The sequence below is a fragment of the Ovis canadensis genome, chromosome 26 (assembly GCF_042477335.2).
Source record: "Ovis canadensis isolate MfBH-ARS-UI-01 breed Bighorn chromosome 26, ARS-UI_OviCan_v2, whole genome shotgun sequence".
Taxonomy (NCBI): Eukaryota; Metazoa; Chordata; class Mammalia; order Artiodactyla; family Bovidae; genus Ovis; species Ovis canadensis.
Genome location: NC_091270.1, coordinates 39,364,192 through 39,387,764, shown reverse-complemented (window position 1 = coordinate 39,387,764; position 23,573 = coordinate 39,364,192). Strand labels below are relative to the sequence as shown.

Here is a 23,573-nt window from a genome sequence, read left to right as displayed (position 1 = left end):
AACTGTATTTTATTATATAAATCAAGTAACCCTCAACAGCTGGGGATGAGCAGGAAAGTGTAACTGTTCTCCCCGTGCTAGGAACCCTGGTAGCTGACCACTGGTTAGTTCATGTGCGTGTAGGTTTCCAAAAACGTCCCTGTTGCCTCACTTTGCTTTGTGGATAGCACACCCATTCTGATGAAAGATGAAAATGTTCCCTCGTGGTCACCTGGCAACCTGGTGGACACTCCTGCAGAGCAGTGAGCCCAGTAGCTGCTGTCCCCCGGAGGTGGGGTTGCACCCTGCAGGCTTCATGCTCCTCCCAACAACTGAAATTAGCTGCAGCTAATTTCTTAGCTGACTGCAAAACATTTCAAGCAGTCTTACACCAGAGCCAAGAAACCCATTAACTTTATGCAGCCCAGCAGTTTTCATGCTGTTTGATCTGAAAGCTTTGTTTGCCTCATAAAATGTATTAACACCCTAGAAAGCACACTTTGGGGAAGGCTGCTCAGCTTTCAAAAGAGAAGACCCAAGCAAACCAATTAGCAGAAACACATAGGAGGCTGCCACAGTGCCATGCCGGGGCACCCAGAGCTATCTCTGCAATGGTGCTGACGGACCTCTGCCCCCTGCCATCACCGCGCCGGCAGCCCGGACACGGCAGCTACCCCTGGGGGCCTGACCCTCCGTCTCTCCTCACTGCTCAGCTCCCAGGGAAGAGGGCTGAGTACCATGTTAGCACTTAAAAAGGCGACCTTCCCCCCGAATCCTTGGAAAACTTTTTTTTTTTTTACTATTTCTCCAACAATCACTTTGTGATAGAAGCTTTATGAGTATGTGAAAGATAAATATCTCCTCTTCTGATGAGGCCTGAATACACTTGGTGTTGCGGGAACCCTGTGAGCGGTGTTATGATGAATTATAAGGACAACAGTGTATTTTCCCACTTGTTTCTCTGTATCTTCTTTACCCATTTGTTGGCACAGAGAACAGGCAGCGGGAGCCTTAGATTCCTTGACTGTGGTATGAGCATAATAATGTTCATCTTACTGAATCTGTCAGTGAGATCTTTTTAACTATTAAAAAGGCAAATGCGTGTGAAGTTCCTAAAACAGTATCAGAGACGCAGAGGAACCCCATCAATGACAACTATCAGTATTCTTGCTACACTTTCTCTCGGAAGATGGAAAGAACAATGGGTCCGAAGTGTGTACAGTCACAAAGATTGCAGTGCCTGTGGTTAGAGGACATTTCTTAAAGGGCTGGAAGGATTTCAGAAACGATCTTTTACTTACAGGTGAGAAACAGGGACACTGAGGCCGAGGAAAATCAAGCCAGTTACCCATGTTTTTCACAGGAGTGTAAATTCCCAAACTTGGACCTCAAACTAAGAACGCAAAACCTCACTGAAAAGTTTACACCTGAACAAGACTCATCTCAAGGGAAGGCGTTAGTCGCTCAGCCGTGTCTGACTCTTTTGCTACCACGTGGACCGCAGCCCCGCCAGGCTCCTCTGTCCATGGGATTCTCCAGGCAAGAATACTGGAGTGGGTTGCCATTCCCTTCTCCAGGGGATCTTCCCGAGCCAGGGATCGAACCCGGGTCTCCTGCGTGGCAGGCAGATCCTTTACGGTCTGAGCCACCAGGAAAGTGAAGATGCCCACAAATCTTCACTTCTCACAGCCCCAGGGATTCTGTACTTACACACATTTGCATGGTTAACAACACACTGGAACTTCCTGGATACTCAGTGACCTGCTGCAAAATGTCCCCAGTATTTTAAGGTCCTGTTTGCCTGTGTTTCACAGCCCACGGGTTTTCTTGGGCAGGCATAGCAAGAATCGGGCAGCAAAGCATCAGCCCAGCCCATCACTAGATGGCGCTCCACCCACTCCTGACGCATCTGGGAAAGCCAGGAAGGGCCAGCCCAGGTTGAGAAGTACAGAGACCTTATCACATCCTGGTTCTAGTTCAAACGTTCATACTAGGCCGCGAAAGCAGAATGAGTTTGATTTGCCATGATCACCCTTCGTGCTTAAATCTAATTACATTGAACAAAAGTAGAGCAAAGCTGGAGAAGTGGCTGCCGGCCCAGCACCTCTGGGCTCTACTGCGGCGGGGTGGGAGGATCCTGACACAGTCCAAGCTCCAGATCCACCACCAGCTGAACCGTAGGTGAACACCCTGCGGGGTTTTCTTTCTCAGAGGAAGGAGACCGTCCATAATATCATTCTAGAGGCAATGGGAGCTGAATGATGGAGCCAGTGAAAGACAGCCATTCTGGAAGAACTGAAATACTCTTGGACTTAATGTTGGGCTAATAAAGGGAAAGGCAAGGGGATGAACAGTAGATGGAAAGTAAAATGAGAAAGAAGAAAAATGAATGTTTCAGAATAAAGAGTGTGGTGAGCTGGGGAATGAGGTTTTTACAAGGACTCGGAGTTGCAAAATTTCAGAGAGGGAAGGAACCTTATAAGGAAGCAGAATTGGGCCTGGGAACTAAAAAATTTGCCCCGAACTACACAGAGAATCCACAGCAGGCAAGCACTGGGCCTGTATTTGTGCTAAGCCAGTGCTCTTTCCAGGAAAACACGTGGCACTCCGCATGTCTGAATGAAAACGTTTCACAAAATCCAAGGAAAGCCATGTAGAGACACCCTTCCGTCTCCACGGGCAGTATGCACACACATCCACTCTTCCAACAACACAGGAAATTGAAGGAAGTGATCTGAAACTTCAACCGCGGGCACAGCTGCTGCAGACAACATTTGACACAAAAGGCCGAAATCCGTGCTGTGCATTCACACAGGAAACCCAACTGGAGCTGTTTGACCCTATTTAATAATCAGTTACATGCTCACAAAAGAATTCCAGAGCAGAAACAGAAGGGAAAGAAAAACCACACACACATACACACACACACAAACCCTTTTTCTGTACGAAGAAGAAGCATTCCAAGAAGTTTAAAGATCCAGCTAGTTTATACTTTCACAGAAAATTTGGTATTCTGTGATACTATTGCCTTCGCCAGCCCAGGGTGATGGCACGACCAGGTAGTCACTGAGATCATTCAAATACATCAAAAGCATATTTTACCTCAATCATACTTATATTTCAAGTGACTCTGTGTGTGTGTGTGTGTGTGTGTTCAGTTGCATATTCGCGTCCTCCTCTTTGTGACCCCATGGACTACAGCCCCTCAGGCTCCTCTGCCCGTGGGATTTTCCCAGCAAGAATGCTGAGTGGGTTGCCATTTCCTGACAGTATTTTGGACCTAAACACTTCTGATAATTATCAGATGTACTGTGGTTTGGTGGGAAATGCTGGGCAGACCTGTGGTTCTGTCACCCACTTAGGGGCTGTGTGATATTGGGAAAGATACTTAACTCCTCTGAGCCTCTTTCTTCTATCAAAATGGGACTGAATAACTACGACCTCACAGGACAGGTCTGAAAAGAAGTGAGAACAGCCATCACACAACACAAAGGAGCATCCGTGAACACGAGCCTCCTTCCTTCAGTGTTGTTTTCTAATTCACACCATTGGTGTGGAGTTGGCCTCAACTAAAAAGAAAAGGGACTTGGTGCCTTAGATGGTAAAGAATCTGCCTGCAGTGTGGGAAACCTGGGTTCAATCCCTGGGTTCGACCCCTGGGTTGGAAAGATCTCCTGGAAAAGGGAATGGCTACCCACTCCAGTATTCTTGCCTGGAGAATTCCATGGACAGAGGAACCTGGTGGGCCACAGTCAGTGGCATCACAAAGAGTCAGACACAACTGAGCGACTAACACATAGGAGGTATATAAGCAGGTATAAAGAGAAAAGTGAGAAGAAAATGCTTCATTTTCTTTGGAGCCACTGCTGAGTTCTTTTAAGCCTAATCTAGGCCAGGGGTTCTCCAAACATTTTGGTCTCAGAATCCCCTTAACACTTTTTTTTTTTTTAACCACTTGCACTCACAAAAGAGGATTCTGAGGAGCTTCTTTTCAAAAAAAAAAAAAAGAAGGGTTATCAATATTTACCATGTTAGACATTAATACTGAGACATTTTAAAAATATTTATTTATCAAAAAAATAATAATGCATTACACGCTAACATAAATTATGATGGTTTTCCCAAACAAAAAAACATTTAGTGAGAAGGGTGATGTCATTTACAAATCTCTTTAATGTCTTGCTTAATATAAAACAGCTGGGTTCTCATAGCTTCTCTGCTTCTACATTTAGCCTGCTGTAATATCCTAGTTGAAGTTTATGAAAAAAAATCAGTCCCCGAGTGTGAGAGGACTTTAACATGCTTTTTAAAGAAAGATAATTGTATATATTCTTTGATACAACTAAAAACAGTCAAGTGCTCATTTCTTTCCAGTTAATTTTCAGTGTGGAATCTGCAGCCTTGTCGATGAACTTCTAAAGCTCTCTTCTATGAAAGCCATTGATCTGTTTTGCTCTCTGAACAGTTGGTTTTCTCATGTGTTCCCACATGTGATTTTGTTAACATTTGGAAAATACTGACTCACTGAGCTATACAGATCACTCCAAATGCTGATCTATTTTATCACACAACATCAAAACTCCCATTATTAATATATCACCACCAATCTCATCAGAAGGCTTCCCTGACAGCTCAGTTGGTAAAGAATCCGCCTGCAATGCAGGAGACTCTGGTTCGATTCCTGGGTTGGGAAGAGCTGCTGGAGAAGGGATAGGCTACCTACTCCAGTATTCTGGCGCGGAGAATTCCGTGGACTGAATAGGTCACAAAGGGCCGCAAACAGTCGGAGACGACTGAGCGACTTTCATTTCACAACCTCATCAGAAAAGTCTCTATAAGGAAGCTGTTGAGCTGCCTGTGATGGACTCAAGTTTTCCATAATTCTAATTTTCTCTTCAAAATTAAAATTTTATCCCTGGCAGCTGAGAATGTCATTCATCGTTTCACCTGACAAGCTCACTTTATTCATTTTCAGCAGATTATCTATGAAATGCCCCAGTCTAAATAACTATCGTTTGTCTTTCATTCTTTAAAGTAAAATTTTTAATTTTAACTTTGAAAAATTAAAATAAATTTTAATTTATTAATAAAATTTTTTTTTCCCTGAGAAAACCAACATATTTCACTTTTCAGCAGAAATGTTATATGTATTTCCCATTTGATCACACAGACATGAAACAGACATGTATTCCAGGTTGAGGTTTCATAAACTGAACAGCTTTCACTGATAGATTGAGGACATTCTTCAGTGAGGCTGGAACCTGTTTTGCTGCATATGGTCCTAGTTTGGTGCCTCTGCCCTGATTCATGCTGGACCTTCTCCCGCTTCAGCAACATCAGTGGAAATGTCACCACAGTGAAAGAGTCAACATCACAACACTGTTTTGAAAATAGTTTTGACCTTACAGACTGAAAGGGTCTGTCTCAGAGATCGCTGCCCTCGGGGCTCTGTGGACCACACTGTGATAACCTCTGCTCTAGCCCCCTCCCCGCACCCTGACGCCCTTTCCTGGGCTCTCCATCCCCCTCCTCGCCCGACCAGTGACCTCTGGCTGCTCTGAGTCCTCCTTTGGCTGCACTCAGCGAAATGCCCTATTTCCCCAAGTTCTCTGGTTTAGGGCTGACTATATCCTCTCTGTATATTGTCACCTTGCTTACTTAACTTATATGCAGAGTACATCATGCGAAATGCCGAACTGGATGAAGCACAAGCTGGATTCAATATTGCCGGGAGAAGTATCAATAACCTCTGAAATGCAGATGACACCACCCTTATGTCAGAAAGTGAAGAGGAACTAAAGAGCCTCTTGATGAAAGTGAAAGACAAGAGTGAAAAAAGCTGACTTGAAACTCAACATTCAAAAAACGAAGATTATGGCACCCGGTCCCATCACTTCATGGCAAATAGATGGGGAACAATGGAAAGAGTGAGAGACTTTATTTTGGGGGGAATCCAAAATCACTGCAGATGGTGACTGCAGCCATTAAATTAAAAGACACTTGCTCCTTAGAAGAAAAGCTATGACCAACCTAGACAGCATATTAAAAAGCAGAGACATTACTTTGCCAAGAAAGGTCTGTCTAGTTTCTAGAAAGCTATGGTTTCTCCAGTAATCATGTATGGATGTGAGAGCTGGACCATAAAGAAAGCTGAGCGCCGAAGAATTGATGCTTTTGAATTGTGGTGTTGGAGAAGACTCTTGAGAGTCTCTTGGAGTGCAAAGAGGTCAAACCAGTCAATCCTAAAGGAAACCAATCCTGAATATTCATTGAAAGGACTGATGTTGAAGCTGAAGCCTTCAATACTTTGGCCACCTGATGCAAAGAATGACTCACTGGAAAAGACCCTGATGCTGGGAAAGATTGAAGGCGGGAGGAGAAGGGGATGACAGAGGATGAGAAGGTTGGATGGCATCACTGACTCAATGGACAAGAGTTTGAGCAAACTCTGGGAGATGGTAAAGAACAGGGGAGCCTGGTGTGCTGCAGTCCATGGGGTCAAAAAGAGTCGGACATGACTGAGTGACTGAACAATAATATCCTCTTTCTTCAAAAACAACAACAAAAATGATTCCATACCTATTACATGCCAAACACTGTTCTCGGCACTAAAGATACAGTCATCAAGAAGATTAGCAAAGTCCTTGCTCTCATCATCCTTACACTTTAAAGGGAAAAGACGAGACAATAAACTTGCAAATATCATACAAGATAGTCTCCAAGTCTCGTGAGAAAAAAAAAAAGAGAGAAAGAGAGAAACTGATGTAAGGGAGGGAGACAGGTGTGTAAGAGATGCTCCAAGGAGAGGTGTCACGTTTGTGCATCCAGCCTGACTCATGGCAATTCCTGGGTAGAAATGGGAATAAGGGACATTCCCAGAAGACTGCCTGGGGCAGCACTGGAATACCTCCTGGAAAACTGGGAAGAGGAGGGGAGAGGGTACCGCTTGGTATTTGAAAGGTATTTACCAGCTAGGGGGTGGTAAGGACTGGGCAGCTCTTAGTCTTCTGGGGCGGAAAGCAAGGCACAGGGGAGAAGTGACCTAAGAAGGGCGCTGGAACTTAGACAAGAAGCCACCCTCTCTGCCGCTCCACTGAGGGCTGATGTGGGGCTGCTGAAGTACCAGGCGCCACCTGGCCTGCCTGGAGGCTGGTGGGAGGAGGGGACAGGAGGGGACCGGCATTATTTGTAATACGATGCTTCCAATACCTTGGCTGCCAGACCCAACTCACAGTGACATCCACAACCTGTCACTTCTGCTCCCAAGTTATTACAGAGCCACATTTTCCATCGAAACCACTACGCACTTAAACTAAGACAGAAATAAACAAAAATGAAAAAGAAATCACACCCAACTGGCAAGAATGGCTTGGAGGTTCCACTGCGTGGAGGAAATCACGTCACACCCTTGAGAACGCTTCTCCAGAATTACTTCTTGGCTGGCTCTCCTGCGCTTTAACCCAACAGGATGACACTGTGCTTCATGCTGAAGGAACGTGTCCTCTGAAGGCGGGCTGTGTCTCTCAGGAAGTTTCTGGGGTTTTCTTTCACTGAACACTTCTGCTCAGTCCTGGGAGGCATCTCTTCTTGCCTGTGGCTCAGCTTTTTGTACCTCCTTCCCCTGGAATCCGCCTCCTCTGACTGAGTGCTCCTTCCTCCTCTGAGTGCTCCTTCTTCCTCTGAGTGCTCCTTCTTCCTCTGAATGCTCCTTCCTCCTCTGAGTGCTCCTTCCTCCTCTGAGTGCTCCTTCCTCCTCTGACTGAGTGCTCCTTCCTCCTCTGAATGCTCCTTCCTCCTCTGAGTGCTCCTTCCTCCACGAGCTACTGTCATGTTCCACAAGGCTCACCCTTTTCCCATGAGTTACTGTAACCCCAACAAAGGTGTGCTTTCTCTTTCCCTGGTCATTTCTCTTTAGCCACTTCCTGTCTTTCAGAAGGCATACGCTGGCGAGGCCTAGGGTCTCTCCGCGGATGCGGCACTTGACACAGAGGATGTCTATGGGACTTGAAACGTGCAAAACCTCCCTGAGCTAGAAACGCTCGTTCAAGGGCATCCACGCAACCCCCTCCACCCATTAAATCATGAACGACTCCCGCTACTTGTGAAAGTCGCTCACTCGTATCTGACTCTTTGTGAGCCGCCCCCTCCCCCGCCCCACACCAAACAGTAGCCCACCAGACTCCTCTGTCCCTAGGATCCTCCAGGCAAGAATACTGGAGAGGGGTGTCATGCCCACCTCCAGGGGATCTACCCAACCCAGGGGTGAGACGCAGGTCTCCCACATTGCAGGTGGATTCTTTACCATCTGAGCCACCAGGGAAACCCCAAAATACTGGAGTGGGTACCCTATCCCTTCTCCAGGGAATCTTCCTGACCCAGGAATTGAACTGGGGTCTCCTGCCTTGCAGGCGGATTCTTTACCAGCTGAGCTCCCTCTCCTTACGAAATCATAAAATTCTGTAGAGCAGGGACCTTTCCCTGTAGCCCCAGTCTTTGCAGATTGCTGATGCTTTTATGGAAAGGATGTCAGAAAATGTGCCCTACTCAGCCACCCAGGCTTCTGCCTGCTGTTCCCAGAGGCGGCTGGTGGGGGAGGGGTGGTGATAAGCAGGAGGGCGGTCTTTGTCTTATCTCTGTTCCCCACAGAGGACTTCTGCTGTAACCACCCCTTTCCCAGTGGTGTCACTTATCATACAGTCCCCTTCTGGGCTGGCTCTAAAATGTTTAAAGTCTATTTATACACCAACTTGATAGTCAGCAAAAATAAGACCGGGAGCTGACTGTGGCTCAGATCATGAACTCCTTATTGCAAAACGAGTTTGCAATTCAGACTTATTCAGATTTAAATTGAACAAAGTAGGGAAAACCACTAAACCATTCAGGTATGACCTAAATCACATCCGTTAAGATTATACAGTGGAAGTGACAAATAGATTCAAGGGATTAGATTTGGTACACAGAGTGCCTGAAGAACTATGGATGGAGGTTCGTAACACTGTACAGGAGGCAGGAATCAAAACCATCCCCAAGAAGAAGAAATGCAAAAAGGCAATGGTCGTCTGAGGAGGCCTTACAAATAGCTGAGAAAAGAAGAGAAGTGAAAGGCAAAGGAGGAAAACAAAGATATATCCATCAGAATGCAGAGTTCGGAAAAATAGCAAGGAGAGATAAGAATGCCTTCCTAAGTAGTCAAAGCAAAGAAATAGAGGAAAACAATAGGATGAGAAAGACTAGAGATCTCTTCAGGAAAATTAGAGATACCAAGGGAACAGTTCATGCAAAGATGGGCACAATAAAGGACAGAAATGGTATGGACCTAACAGAAAGTGAAAGTGAAAGTCACTCAGTAGTGTCTGACTCTTTGCAACCCTGTGGACTATACAGTCCATGGAATTCTCCAGGCCAGAATACTGGAGTGGGTAGCCTTTCCCTTCTCCAGGGGATCTTCCCAACCCAGGGATGGAACCCAGGTCTCCCGCATTGTAGGCAGATTCTTTACCAGCTGAGCCACAAGGGAAGCATTTCATGCAAAGATGGGCACAATAAAGGACAGAAATGGTATGGACCTAACAGAAGCAGAAGATATTAAAAGGTGGCAAGAATACACAGAAGAACTATACAAAAAAGATATTCATGACCCAGATAACCACAAAGGTGTGATCATTCACCCAGAGCCAGACATCGTGGAATGCGAAGTCAAGTAGGCCTTAGGAAGCATCACTATGAACAAAGCTAGTGGAGGTGATGGAATTCTAGTTGAGCTATTTCAAATCCTAAAAGATGATGCTGTGAAAGTGCTGCAGTCAATATACCAGCAAATCTGGAAAACTCAGCAATGGTCACAGGACTGGAAAAGGTCAGTTTCATTCCAATCCCAAAGAAAGGCAATGCCAAAGAATGCTCAAACTACTGCACAAATGCACTCATCTCACACACTAGCAAAATAATGCTCAAAATTCTCCAAGCCAGGCTTCAACAGTACGTGAACTGAGAACTTCCAGATGTTCAAGGTGGACTTCAAAAAGGCAGAGGAACCAGAGATCAAATTGCCAGCATCTGTTGGATCATAGAAAAAGCAAGAGAGTTCCAGAAAAACATCTACTTCATTGACTATGCTAAAGCCTTTGACTGTGTGAATCACAAAAACACTGTGGAAAATTCTTAAAGAGATGGGAATACCAGAACACCTTACTTGCCTCCTGAGAAACCTGTATGCGGGTCAAGAAGCAACAGTTAAAACTGGACATGGAACAACACACTGGTTCCAAACTGGGAAAGGGGTACATCAAGGCTATATATTGTCACCCTACTTATTTAACTTATATGCAGAGTACATCATGCAAAATGCCAGACTGGATGAAGCACAAGCTGGAATCAAGATTGCTGGGAGAAATATCAATAACCTCAGATATGCAGATGACACCACCCTTATGGCAGAAAGTGAAGAGGAACTAAAGAGCCTCTTGATCAAAGTGAAAGATGAGAGTGAAAAAACTGACTTAAAATTCAACATTCAAAAAACGAAGATCAAGGCATCTGGTCCCATCACTTCATGGCAAGTAGATGGGGAAACAATGGAAATAATGACAGACTTTATTTCCTGGGGCTCCAAAATCACTGCAGATGGTGACTGCAGCCATGAAATTAAAAGACGCTTGTTCCTTGGAAGAAAAGCTATGACCAGCCTAGACAGCATATTTAAAAGCAGAGACATTACTTTGCCAACCAAGGTCCTTATAGTCAAAGCTATGGTTTTTCTAGTAGTCATGTATGGATGTGAGACTTGGATCATAAAGAAAGCTGAGCAGCGGAGAATTGCTGCTTTTGAATTGTGGTGCTGGAAAAGACTCTTGAGAACTCCTTGGACTACAAGGAGATCAAACCAGTCAATCCTAAAGGAAATCAGCCCTGAATATTCACTGGAAGGAATGATGCTAAAGCTGAAGCTCCAATACTGTGGCCACCTGATGTGAAGCACTGACTAACTAGAAAAGACCCTGATGCTGAGAAAGATTGAAGGCAGGAGGAAAAGGGGATGACAGAGGATGAGATGGTTGGATGGCATCACCAACTCGATGGACATGAGCATGAGCAAGCTCCAGGAGTTGGTGATGGACAGGGAGGCCTGGTGTGCTGCAGTCCATGGGTCACAAAGAGCGACTGAGCGACTGAACTGAAGTGACTTCAGCAGCCCTCCACGACCTCATCACCAGCATGGTAAGAATCAGATACACGAAAGGCTTCATCTAATATTTCTCGGCTTCAACATCCTTTTGCCTGAATCATCACAACTTCAGCACTTCTCTCCTGTTTCCTTTCTGACCTCTGACATGTGCCTTGGCTACATTTTATCTCCCCAAAACAAACTGCTGTAGAAACGTTAACAAGTTAGTCCCACATGTCTGTTGCAGGGACATTTTTCACATTTCCAAATCCTATGAATCACCAATAGCTTTCATGGGGGCCCTGGGGAACACAGCAGGGAAACAGCATGCTTTAATAAGGTTAAGGCAAGTCGGTATCACAAGGGAGCCAGTAGGTTTTCACAGCTGCAGAACCCAGTTCTATTCCACCAGATAGAACTCTAAGTAATAACATGAGTCATCAGCTTTGCCTGCCGACTGACTGGATTAGGATGGGGGTAGGTGGAAGCCATGACGGCGTGGGTGGTGGCCAAAGGTCAGGGAAGCCAGCAGGAGATCACAGAGAAAACAAGCCAAGTTCTGGAAGAGCTGCTTTCCCTTCATCCATTCTTCTGAAAACCCTACACTTTACGGCAAATTCACATCCTGAAAAGGCAACCTAGGGAGATGAGGGTGCGTTCCTAGCTGGTCACTTTATCCCACCTCATCCCAGATTCTTAGCTTTATATTCACCTTCAATCCACACCTCCAGCTCTTTGGGTTCTGCAAACATCTGATTTGCCTCTTAGCCTCTTGAAGTGGAGCCTGCTTCCTGTCCCACTGTGTCTGCTCAATCCCTCACTTTGAGCATCTCCTTACAGTCCTTGAAAATCCTAAGAAACCACTGGCTCCATCACCCCTGGCTGAACCAGTAGTCAGTGGTAAGCCTGGGAGAACCTGCACTCAAAGATCTGATCAAAAACATACTCTTGGGATTTCCCTGGTGGTTCAGTGGTTGGGAGTCCGCCTTCCAAAGTGGCAATGAGGATTTGGTCCCTGGTCGGGGAGATTCGAAACCACATGCCGTTGGACAATTAAGCCCTTGTGTGCTGCAACTAGGACCCGAGACAGCCAAATAAACACACAAATATGAAAGAAAGAAAAGACACGTTCTTGCTTAAAATCAATATTAGAAACTAAAAATATAGTTACCATATGATCCGGCGATCCTGCTACTAGGCATATATCTGGAAAAGGTGAAAATTAACTAGAAAAGTTACATGTACCCCAATGTTCAAAGCAGCACTATTCACAACAGCCAAGACATGGAAGTAAGCTAAATGTCCACGGACAGAGGAAGGGATAAAGAAGTGGTACATACATACAACTGAATGATATTCAGCCATACAAAAGAACGAAATGATGCCACTGGCAGCAACATGGATGGACCTAGAGATTATCCCCTGAAGTGAAGTCAGAGAGAGAGAGACAAATATCATATTATATTACTTACATGTAGAATGTAAAAAAAGAAAATGATACAAATGAGTTTATTTACAAAACAGAGGCCAACTCAAAGATTTTGAAAAAACAAACAAACAAAAACTACGGTAACCAAAGGGGAAAGCGACAGGGGAGGGATAAATTAGGAGTTTGGGATTAACAGATACACACTACTACATAATGGGCTTCCCAGGTGGCAGAGTGGTAAAGAATCTGCCAACACAGGAGACGTGGGTTTGATCCTTAAGTCAGAAAGTTACTCTGGAGTGGGAAATGGCAACCTATTTTCCTTGCCTGGGAAATCCCATGGACAGCAGAGCCTGGAGGGCTGCAGTCCGTGGTGTTGCAAAGATTCAGACACAACTGAGTGACTGAGCACGCATGCACTGCTACATATTATAAAATAAATAACAAGGATTTACTGTACAGTGCAGGAAGCTACATTCAAATCTTATAATAACCCATAATGGAAAAGAAACTAAAAAGAATACATATACACACATGCTGCTGCTAAGCCGCCTCAGTCGTGTCCGACTCTGTGCGACCCCATAGACGGCAGCCCACCAGGCTCCCCCATCCCTGGGATTCTCCAGGCAAGAACCCTGGAGTGGTTTGCAATTTCCTTCTCCAATGCATGAAAGTGAAAAGTGAAAGTGAGGTCGCTCAGTCGTGTCCGACTCTTTGCGACCCCATGGACTGCAGCCCACCAGGCTCCGCCGTCCATGGGATTTTCCAGGCAAGAGTGCTGGAGTGGGGTGCCAGTGCCTTCTCCGATATACACACAGACATACACAGAAAACACCAGGAACCCCCGGTGGCTCCGATGGTAAAGAGTCTGCCTGCAGTGTGGGAGACCTGGGTTTGATCCCTGGGTTGGGAAGATCCCCTGGAGAAGGCAATGGCAACCCACTTCAGTATTCTTGCCTGGAAAATTCCATGGACGGAGGAGCCTGGCAGGCTACAGTCCATGGAGCTGCAAAGAGTCAGACACGACTGGGTGACTAACACAACATACACATGAATGAACCATTTTGCTGTACACCTGAGACTAGCGCAACAATCGACTACGTGTCACGAACATTTTTAACATTAAGTGAATAAAACAAAAGTTGTGTTTTTTGCCCAAATCTTAACTCTTCAAATATTTTGTTTTTCACTATAATTAAGCTCATAGAGAAGAGAAATAAAAGGAGCTGAAATCCTAACCTATGTAGATTTTCCATTATGTAATACCTGCTCATTTATTTTTAGATGAAAATTTATCCTGTTTTGTAGGGCTTCCCTGGTGGCTCAGATGGTAAAGAATCTGCCTACAATGCAGGAGACCTGGGTTCAATCCCCGGGTCAGAAAGATCGCCTGGAGGAGGGCATGGCAACCTACTCTAGTATGCTTGCCTGGAGAATCCCCATGGACAGGGGAGCCTGGCAAGGTATAGTTCATGGGGTCCCAAAGAGTTGGACACAGTTGAGCAACTAACACTTTCTCCTATTTTGTAACCTTCCACCCAAGGCCTGGATGGAAGGTAGTAAGCATTGATAATGTTAAATTTTAAAAAGCTGAGATTCAGAGCTCGGTTATTTTTCTTTGGCTCTGCACAGTCAGAGCACAAAACCTGCAATCAACTTCCGTGTGCACACTTCGTGCATATATTAACACTGTTTACTAAAGCCAGAGCATTCTGGCCATTGCTGCTGAGGAAGCAGAAACTTCCCTCAGCCAAATTCCCAGAATATAGAACGTGAGTGTGAAGGAGAAACTTGACAAACACGTGACATTCACACTTAGGGGATGACAAATGGATGTCTTCAGCCACGCCATAGAAAACTGGTGTTCCTATAATGCTTTATGCTTTTCACATACATATACATATATGTATATGCGTCAGGTGCTTAAGTCCTGTCCAACTCTATGTGACCCCATGAACTATAGCTCACCAAGCTCCTCTGTCCATGGAACTCTCCAGGAAAGAATACTGGAATGGGTTGCCAGGCTCTCTTGCAGGGGATCTTCCCGACCCAGGGATCGAACATGGGTCTCCTGTATTGCAGCTAGACTCTTTACCATCTGAGCCACCAGGGAAATCCTATGTTTTTCAAGGCAGATGATGATCTCCTGAATGGAAGGAACTTCATCTATTTACTCTGAATACCCTAGAGAAGTGCCTCATCCGTGGCATTCAATAATTGTTTGGGAAAATAGACCAGCTATCCTCTCACTTTATACTTGGAGCGTGCGTGGTCAGTTGTATACAGCTCTTTGCAGCCCCATGAACTATAGCTTGCCAGGCTCCTCTGTCCATGGGATTTTCCAGGCAAGAATACTGGAGTTGCCATTTCCTACTCCACGGGACCTTCCTGACCCAGGGATTGAACCTGTATCTCTTACATCTCCTGCACTGGCAGGCAGATTCTTTATCACCATGCCCCCTAGGAAGCTCCACTTTATACTTTCCCCATCTTTATATATTTTCCTGAGCCCCTACTCAGACGCAGCATCCAAGGTATTGATTTCCTTGGCCTGCTTCAACTCAAGGTTCAAGCAGATGAAACCAATACCCAGGAGACCCTAAGCACCATGGCAAGTCTTGCTTGGAATCCCTACATCAAACACAACGTTCTTTCAAGGGATGTTCCATGGGGAGAAACAGATAAATACTTTAGTTCAGTTCTGATAACACACAGGTCTATTTGTTTCCTGTCTGACTCCAGGCATAGGAGGACTTTTGACACAAGGAAGGCAATTTGTTTTAGAAATGTTTTCTTTCATTTAAGGTTTTGTTTTTTGTTTTCTGAACTTTCAGCTCACTGACTGGGCCAAATAATTAAATCATGAATCTGGCACTTCAGGCATGTAGATTACATCTTTTTCTAAGTTGCTTTTACATGTGGCATTTATTTGAAACAAATTTACAGGCAAGAATAAAACCTTGGATTTATTGCCAATAGAACTGGACTCTTGAAACCCGAGACATCACGTAATTCATTTCTACAGTGCATACTGAATGTGGGCACGCTAAGTCACTTCAGTTGTGTCCAACTCTTTCAGACCCTATGGACTGTAACCTGCCAGGCTGCTCTGCCATGGGATTTCCCAGGCAAAATACTGGAGTGGGTTGCCATGCCCTCCTCCAGGGGATCCTCCCAACCCAGGGATCGAATCTCCTGTATTGGCAAGTGAATTCTTTACCACTAGCGCCACCTGGTGGAGAAGGAAATGGCAACCCATTCCAGTATTCTTGCCTAGACAATCCAGTGGACAGAGGAGCCTAGTGGGCTGCTGTTCATAGGGGTCGCACAGAGTCGGACACGACTGAAGCAACTTAGCATGCATGCATGCATTGGAGAAGGAAATGGCAGCCCACTGCAGTATTCTCACCTGGATAATCCCAGGGACAGAGGAGCCTCTTGGGCTCCTGTCTATGGGGTCACACAGAGTCGGACACAACTGAAGTGACTTAGCAGCAGCAGCAGCAAACAGTAAGAAGCCAGCTTTGTGAAGCTCAATTTTCAGACTTAGTGATCGATAAGATGGGTGAGTGTGAAGGAGAGGGAGAGACCATGCAGGACTCCCAGGCACCTGCTTTGTGCACCTGGCTTGGCGTGTTAATGTTCGTTCCCAGAGACCGAAAAAAGTGAGGAGGGGATTACAGGAAAAGTCAAAAGGTATGTTCTGGGCTTGTCATGTGTGTACTGGCTATGAGAATTCCCAAGGAAGCTGTCAAATACATACAGATGTGTCAGGATCCCGGCTGGAAACCAGGGTTATGTGAGGAGAGTTTAATAAAAGGATTAAGCCAAAAGGATCATTTGTGTTTTTTTCCATAGGATGTCTCTAGTAGCACTTAGTTGTCTTTAACTTCATTTGAAACAATTTTGTTAGATTGTATTGTGACAGCTGTCATATCAGTATGCATTAAATAAAAATTTATCAAAATTGATGAATTTCCGTGTAGCCACTTCAATATTGGAAATGAAAAAAGCAACATTTTCGGCATATTATGCTTTATTATTTCAAGAAACATAAAAACTCATAATCTTCCACCAGGATACCGCAAGACCACATGTATATTTGATGACCGGACAAAAACTGTTACAGCTTGGCGAGGAAGTCCTGATTCATCCGCCACATTCACCAGACACTGCACTTTCGAATGTCCATTTACTTTGGTCTTTATAACATTATCTTATTGGAAAAGATTTCAATTCTCCGGCAGACTGTAAAGGGACCTGGAATAGGCCTTTGCTCAAAAAAGAAAGTTTTGGGAAGATGGGATTATGAAGTTGCCTAAAATATGGCAAAAGATAGTAAAACCAAAAGGTGACTATGTTGTTCAATAAAATTCTTGGTGAAAATGAAAAACTGTCTTTCATTTTTATTTAAAAATCAAAGGAACTTTTTGGCCAATCTAATACAAAAGTGTGAGCAGAGTGTGCCATGCTCACTCAGTCGTGTCCAACTCTGCGACTCCACAGACTGTAGCCCACCAGGCTTCTCTGTCCATGGAATTCTCCAGACAAGAACTGAAGTGGGTTGCCATTTCCTACTCTAAGGAAGCAGAGTTTCAGACAAGCAAAGAGAGCTGACGTGGTCACCCTGAAGCAGGTAACCACACCTAGGCCTGAAGGAGCAAGTGAATGGGGCAGTAACTGGTAGAGAGAGAGCTGGGTAGGTGGAGAGGCTCTCATGGCAGGAGCCGTGGCCCTCAGGAGCGAGATCCACTCCAATGTGAACCACAGACAGGCAGCTGGGGACTAAATTTATTGACCTCACTCTCCTCCTGCCTTTCAACTTTCTGCTGGAAACTTCTACTGGCCAAGCCCACAGGAAGCGAGAGATTTTCTGTCCACGTGGCCCACAAAGGTCAAAGTGCCAAGGGCAGAGGGAAGGGTCAACAAGAGTAGAGAGTGAATCTAGGACACACAGAAAATGGACAACACAAGGCAGTTGGATACACTGAGCTCCAAAAAGATGGATGGGCTAGTTGGAAATAATTGGTGTATGGTCTGGAATCAAAGCTTTGGAAAGAGATGAGGTTATGGAAGCAGAGAGAACGAAGAAAAGGGACCAAGCACTAAAGCACTGAGACATTAGGAGCTCGGCTAGACAGTAAAGAGGAACCTGCAAAGACTGAAAGGACTGGCCGGAGACCTCGGAGAGAAAATAAGAGGGTGGTGTCCCAGAAGCAGAACCAGGAGACGGTTTCAAGAGGAAGAACAGTCAGCTGACTCTCCCGAGTCCAGTGCTCCTGGGAGGCTGAGGAGCAGAAACGTGCCTTTCGGATCTGGCAACGTCATTCAACAAGTCTATTAGTACCATGCTCATGGGGGTCTAGATTGAGGACACCCCGATCTAGACAGGAAAGCAGATACCATACTGTGGGATGACCACTCACAGAAACAAGGAACAAGTGCCTTTGAGAGCAGAGTGGGTCCTGCAAAAAGTTTCCTAAGGATAGGGCTTCCCTGGTGGTCTGGTGGCTGAGACTCTGCACTCTCAATGCAGGGGCTCTGGGTTCTATCCCTGGTCAGGGACCCACACCCGTATCCACAGCTAAGACCCAGAACAGCCAATTAAATAAATAAAATTTCTTTTAAAGTTTCCTAAGAACACTAAATTGATGCATAGAATGTAAATTCTTTGAAATAAATAATGCCAGTGCTTAAAAAAAAAAAAAAGCCTTGCATTTTTAAAAAAAGAGAAGGAAATGAAATTCAGAAAAGTAAGCAACTTGGCATTAGTACTTGCCTCAGTACCCAGTTGGGAGGATCCCAACAAACTAAATATTATCTTGATTTTGGACCTTCTTGGTTAGATCTTCAGAAGATAAACCTATGACCTATGCTTTATTCGTGTGAAAATGTTATCTATTTAAAATTTTCCATGAAATTAATATATTTATTCCATAAATTTTCAACAATAAACATAAAGAAGAAAATTAAACTTATTACTGCTAAAATTAAATCCATACTACTAACTTTTTAGTGTTTTTTTTCCATTTTCCCCCTAGGTTCATGTATGTTTATATAAACATTTCTCTTTAAAAAATGTTTTATACATAATCAGTAGCATGAAAAGGCAACTACAGAATGGGATAAAATACTTGCACTTGATAAGGGGCTAATATCAAGAATATATAAAGAACTCCTACAACTCAACAATGACAAAACAAAATAAAAATGGGCAAAGGCTTGAATAGACATTTCCCCAAAGAAGACAAACAAATGGTCAATAAACATTTGAAAAGATGCTCAACACCACTAATCGTCAGGGCAATGTGAATCAAAACCACAATGAGGGGGGCGGAAGATGGCAGAGAGTAAGATGGGGAGATGAAGGAAGAAGATGGGGAGATGCCTCCCCACAAATATATTAAAAACTCCTCAAAATAGGAAGCCACTCCTACAGAGCAACTTCTAAACCACAGCAGAAGATCCCAGGCCTCCAAAAAGGCAAGCTAATCTCTCTGGAACAAGAAATCAAGCCAATACTATAAAGCAATTACTTTTCAATTATAAAAATTTTTTTTAAAAAACCACAATGACATACCACCTCACACCCATTAGGGTGGCTACTGTTATCAAAAAAAAAAAAACAAAACAGAAATAACAGGTGTTTCCAAGAACAAGGTGTTATTAGAACCCTTGTGCAAACTGATACAAATATAAAATGGCGCAGCTTCGATGGAAGTATGGCAGTTCCTCAAAAAACTAAAAACAGAATTATAACCCAGAGTCTTGAAGAGATCTCCACACACCTACGTTCATTAGTCATAACAGCCAAATCACAAACTCAACACAAGTACCCACCAACAGACAAATGGATGAACAAAGCACAATACATAGATATAATGGAATATTCTTTAGCCCTGAGTAGGAATGAAATTCTGACACATGCTATAACAAGGGTGAACCTTGAGGACAAAAAGCTTAGTGAAATCAGCAGTCACAAAAATACAAATACTGAATGATTCCATTTATACGAGGAACCTGGAGTCATCAAAATTCATAAAGACAGAAAGTAGAATGGTTGTTGCCAGGGACTGAGGGCAGAAAGAAAAGTAGGGAGGGAGCAATGCTGCTGAACAGTAGGGAGTTTTCATTTTGCAAGATTAAAAAAAAAAATGTTCTGGAGATTGGCTGCAGAACAACGTGAATGCACTTACCCCTACTGAACCGTGCACTTTTTAAGATGATAAATTTTGTTACAAGTATTTTACCACAGTTGAAAATTTAAAACATTTTGTAATTTTACTTCATTTAAAAATAGCTGAACACCTTTTCATATCAATTGAACACTTTTGGTATTATTTTAGTGGTTCTGTAAAGCCTATTTTATTGTTCCATACCTTATTTAGTCAAATTACAGGTTTTTTTTTTTTCAAATTCAGGTTTTCTACAAAACCCAAACATCATAAACAAACTGCAATGGACAGTGTTCAGCTACTTTTTGGACTCACATGAATTATTTCCCTAGAATAAATTCCTAGAATGGAATTGCTGGGTCAGAAGAGAGGGGGACCATGTCAAGGGTGAGACTGGGGTGGGAAATGCAGTATGAAAACTAATCAACAGAGGCCTGAAGTGGGGTGTGGTATAAATTAAGTGTTACATAAGTGTTTGTGATTAGAAAAAGGGACTGTAACTTACTCACTTATTCATTCCTTATCTAAAATGTACTGAGACTCCGCCATGCCTCACTGTTCTAGACACTGTGATACCATGTTGCCCCATGAGATGCTCTCTTATCCCTCAAGGAATTCAAAGACTAGGGAAGAGAGAAACAAAGAAACCACCAGCTTCAGTGTGGCGTGGTACATGGAGAAAGGGAGAGGTGCCCAAGGGCTGACGGAAGCCAGGAAGAAGGCTCACCAATTGGGGCGGCTTCTCCATGGGACTTTGTGCATCAGTGGGCTGCAACTTGAGGGACAAGTCCGAGTCACTCAGACTTCGAGAGTGGATAACCCCATGGTATAGCGCACCTCCGAGATGGCACCCGATGATCCAGACCTCCTGGATCAGGGCCGTTCTGAGTGCCCAACAGAGAAGACAAGTGTGCGAACTCTGAGACTAGGTCACAAAAAGCAGTGCAGCATCCTCCGCGCTCTGCTGGACTGCCTGCTCTAGGGGAGGTCAGTGTTTGGGCCATTCGAACAGCCCTGTGAAGAGGCCCAAGTGAAGAGGCACCCGGGCCTCTGACCAAGAGCCAGTGCAACTCACCAGGCAGGTGAACGAGCCGTCTCAGCAGCGGGTCCTCCAGCCCAGTGGTGACTGCAACCCTGGCCAACGTCTTGACGGCAGCCTCGTGAGGGAACCTAAGGCGGAACTGAGAGTGATCACTGGTTCCGTAAGCCAAGGAAAAGTTTTGGTGGATTTGCTTCTCAGCGATAGTTAGTTTAACATATTACATCTAAAATTTCTAACAATGGGAGATATTTGGGGTGACCCCAGAGAAGGTTACATGTGGGGGACCAGCAGGAAATGGAGAGGAAAGCAGCGGCCAGATGATCCTCGGCCGTGGTACACGCTGCCGCCCCTCCCTTCCCTGGCTGCTGGACCCCGTCTTGTTCACGTGTTAGGTGGCATCTGGATGAGGACGTGCGTGTAAAGGACAGTGAGTCAAGGGGAAACCCTCAAGGCTGAGGCAGAATGCTCTGCTCAGCCACCCACGAAAGAGGGGCCACGGAAATAGGGAAGAGGAGGAGAAAGAGGAACGCCAAAAGTCAGAGTTTCAAAACAGAGGGAGTGGTTGATGCTGTCAAAGGTAACAGATCTAATAAGGGGACTTCCCTGGTGGTCCAGGGGTTAAGATACCACTCTTCTATTGCAGGGGGCACAGGTTTGATCCCTGGTTGGGGAACTAAGATCCCTGCACTAAGATCCTACATATCACTGCATGAGGCAAGGGCAAAAAAAAAAAAAAAAAGGAAATCTAACAAGGCCTAGAAATGGGCACTGGAAGGGTCACCCTTTGTGTCCTTTGTTAGGACCGTCAAAATGCTGGGTCTGACCGGAACACCCACAGTCCTTCAGCGGCTCCTGTAACACCTCTCACTCCTCTGTTCCTTTGTCCCCTCCCACCTTCTCTTTTGGGCTTCCCTGGTGGCTCAGCGGGTAAAGCCTCTGCCTGCAGTGCGGGAGACCCGGCTTCAATCCCTGGGTCGGGAAGATCCCCTGGAGAAGGCAGTGGCAGCCCACTCCAGTACTCTTGCCTGGAAAATCCCATGGATGAAGCCTGGTAGGCTACAGTCCACAGGGGTCCCAAAGAGTCCAACAGGACTGAGCGACTTCACTTTCACCTTCTCTTTTCTTCTCTTCCCATTGGCCTCCTGGCCTCTTCCTTGCTCCCACCTCAGGTGTCTATGCTTTCTGCCTCCCAATGCGTGGAAGTTTCCTCACTGAAGTCCACACTGCTCCCTCCTTCCCCACCTCCAGGCTGATGCCCATCGCCTTCTGAGTGTGACCTCCCATGGGTCCTGCAGTTGAAACTACCATCCCCACAGACACACCTTCTCTTCCGTCCTCTGCTCTCTTGCTCCCCCTACTGATCACTCTACAGGCCACATCTTTTAGGGCCTTGCTTTTTGCATCTCCCCTTCTCTAGGGTGTCAGCTTCAGCAGTTTGAACTCTATTCCCAAAATGGAGGACTCAAGTGTTCTCCAAACACGAGTTAAACGCTGCAAAAACAAGGCACAGTTCCTGTTTTCAGGACTCGTGACCTCCTATCACAGGGTGACGGCTGCTACATCTGAAGCATGCAAAGCACTAACAGGTCTCCAAGGAGTGAGGGAGAAAGCAACTCTGGAGCAGAGAGAAGGGCATCACACTGCGATGTGTCAGGACCGTGGGGGTGAGGGTGGAGACAGGGACCGGTTGAAGGCAGGCTGCAGAAGGTCTGGAGAGGCGCACACTCAAGAGCCCTTAACCTATAGGGCAGAGGCTTTCAAACTGTCCCCGGCGCAGTCCCAGAGCCTCACACCTGCCAGGCCACTGGCCGACGGCAAGCAGGCAGGATGGAAAGTGGTGTTCAAGCCTCCACTGATTTACATATCATGCTTCTGATGAGTCCTTCTCCTGAAGGCTCCAGTCCCGCCCACCAGGATTTTGAAAATCATGTCGGCCGGTAATGAAACCTGTGGCCTTAAAAGAAACACCAAGTCCAAGGAGAATCAATCATTTCCTTTGACACAGGAGGGCAGGCCAGGCTTGGGGGCGGAGGGGCGGTGAGGTGGGGTAAGACTGTGCAGGTGTTCTTGGTCAGCTCTGGCAGCAGTGGGGTGCAGAAACCAAACCTGGGCTCTAAGCAGGGCTAGAGCCGTATCAAGGCTCGGCCCGAGAGCAGAGCGGCCTTCCGCGCGTGTTAACTAACAAATCCCGCATCCTGGGGCGCACCTGTGATCGGCGCTGCTGCACTCGCTGCTGCCCAAGACGTAAAGCAACTCGCGAAAAGACCCACACCCTCATTTGGTGGCCAAGGTGGGGTTAGCTCTACCCAACTCTGGCGTTTTAAAAGCACTGTTTACAGTCCTAAACCACCAGATAAATACAGTGCAACAGGCCGGAATGAGACGAGGGCAGGGAACGCGGCGGGGGGAGGGGGGCAAGGACCAGGGAACGGTGGGGGTGGGAAAGGAAGTCAGGGAGTGGGGCAGGGGGACTGGGCTGGTCCCTTTCGGGCCAAACAAGTTTCGTTATCTGCCAAACCGGAGAAACTCGTGCTCTTGCAGCCACCTGCTCATTCTAGGGCATTGCTTTGCTTCTGAAAAGTATAGCAAGTACACGAACGTGCCAGATCCCCATTTTTCGTCCATTTCTGGGAAGATGCGGCGAAGGGAAGGAAAAGGAGGCGTTTTCCTTCCTGCATCACACCCATATCTGAAAACGCTGACCTTCGGAGTCCTCTCTGTCAGGGGCTGGCGCGGCGGGGGCTGGCTGGCTGGCGGCTACGTGACTGCGCGCTCGCCGCGCCC

The 23,573-nt window shown here is 45.7% G+C and overlaps 1 long non-coding RNA gene across 1 annotated transcript in view; it reads right to left on the bottom strand.

Moving 5' to 3' along the window:
• Nucleotides 1-23,573, bottom strand: part of LOC138431015 (uncharacterized) — a 58,670-nt gene extending 35,097 nt beyond the window's left edge. The window contains exons 1-2 of the long non-coding RNA XR_011253497.1: nucleotides 23,493-23,573; nucleotides 20,823-20,917 (exon numbers count right to left, since the gene is read on the bottom strand). This is a non-coding gene — a long non-coding RNA (uncharacterized lncRNA). The remainder of the gene's footprint in view (nucleotides 1-20,822; nucleotides 20,918-23,492) is intronic.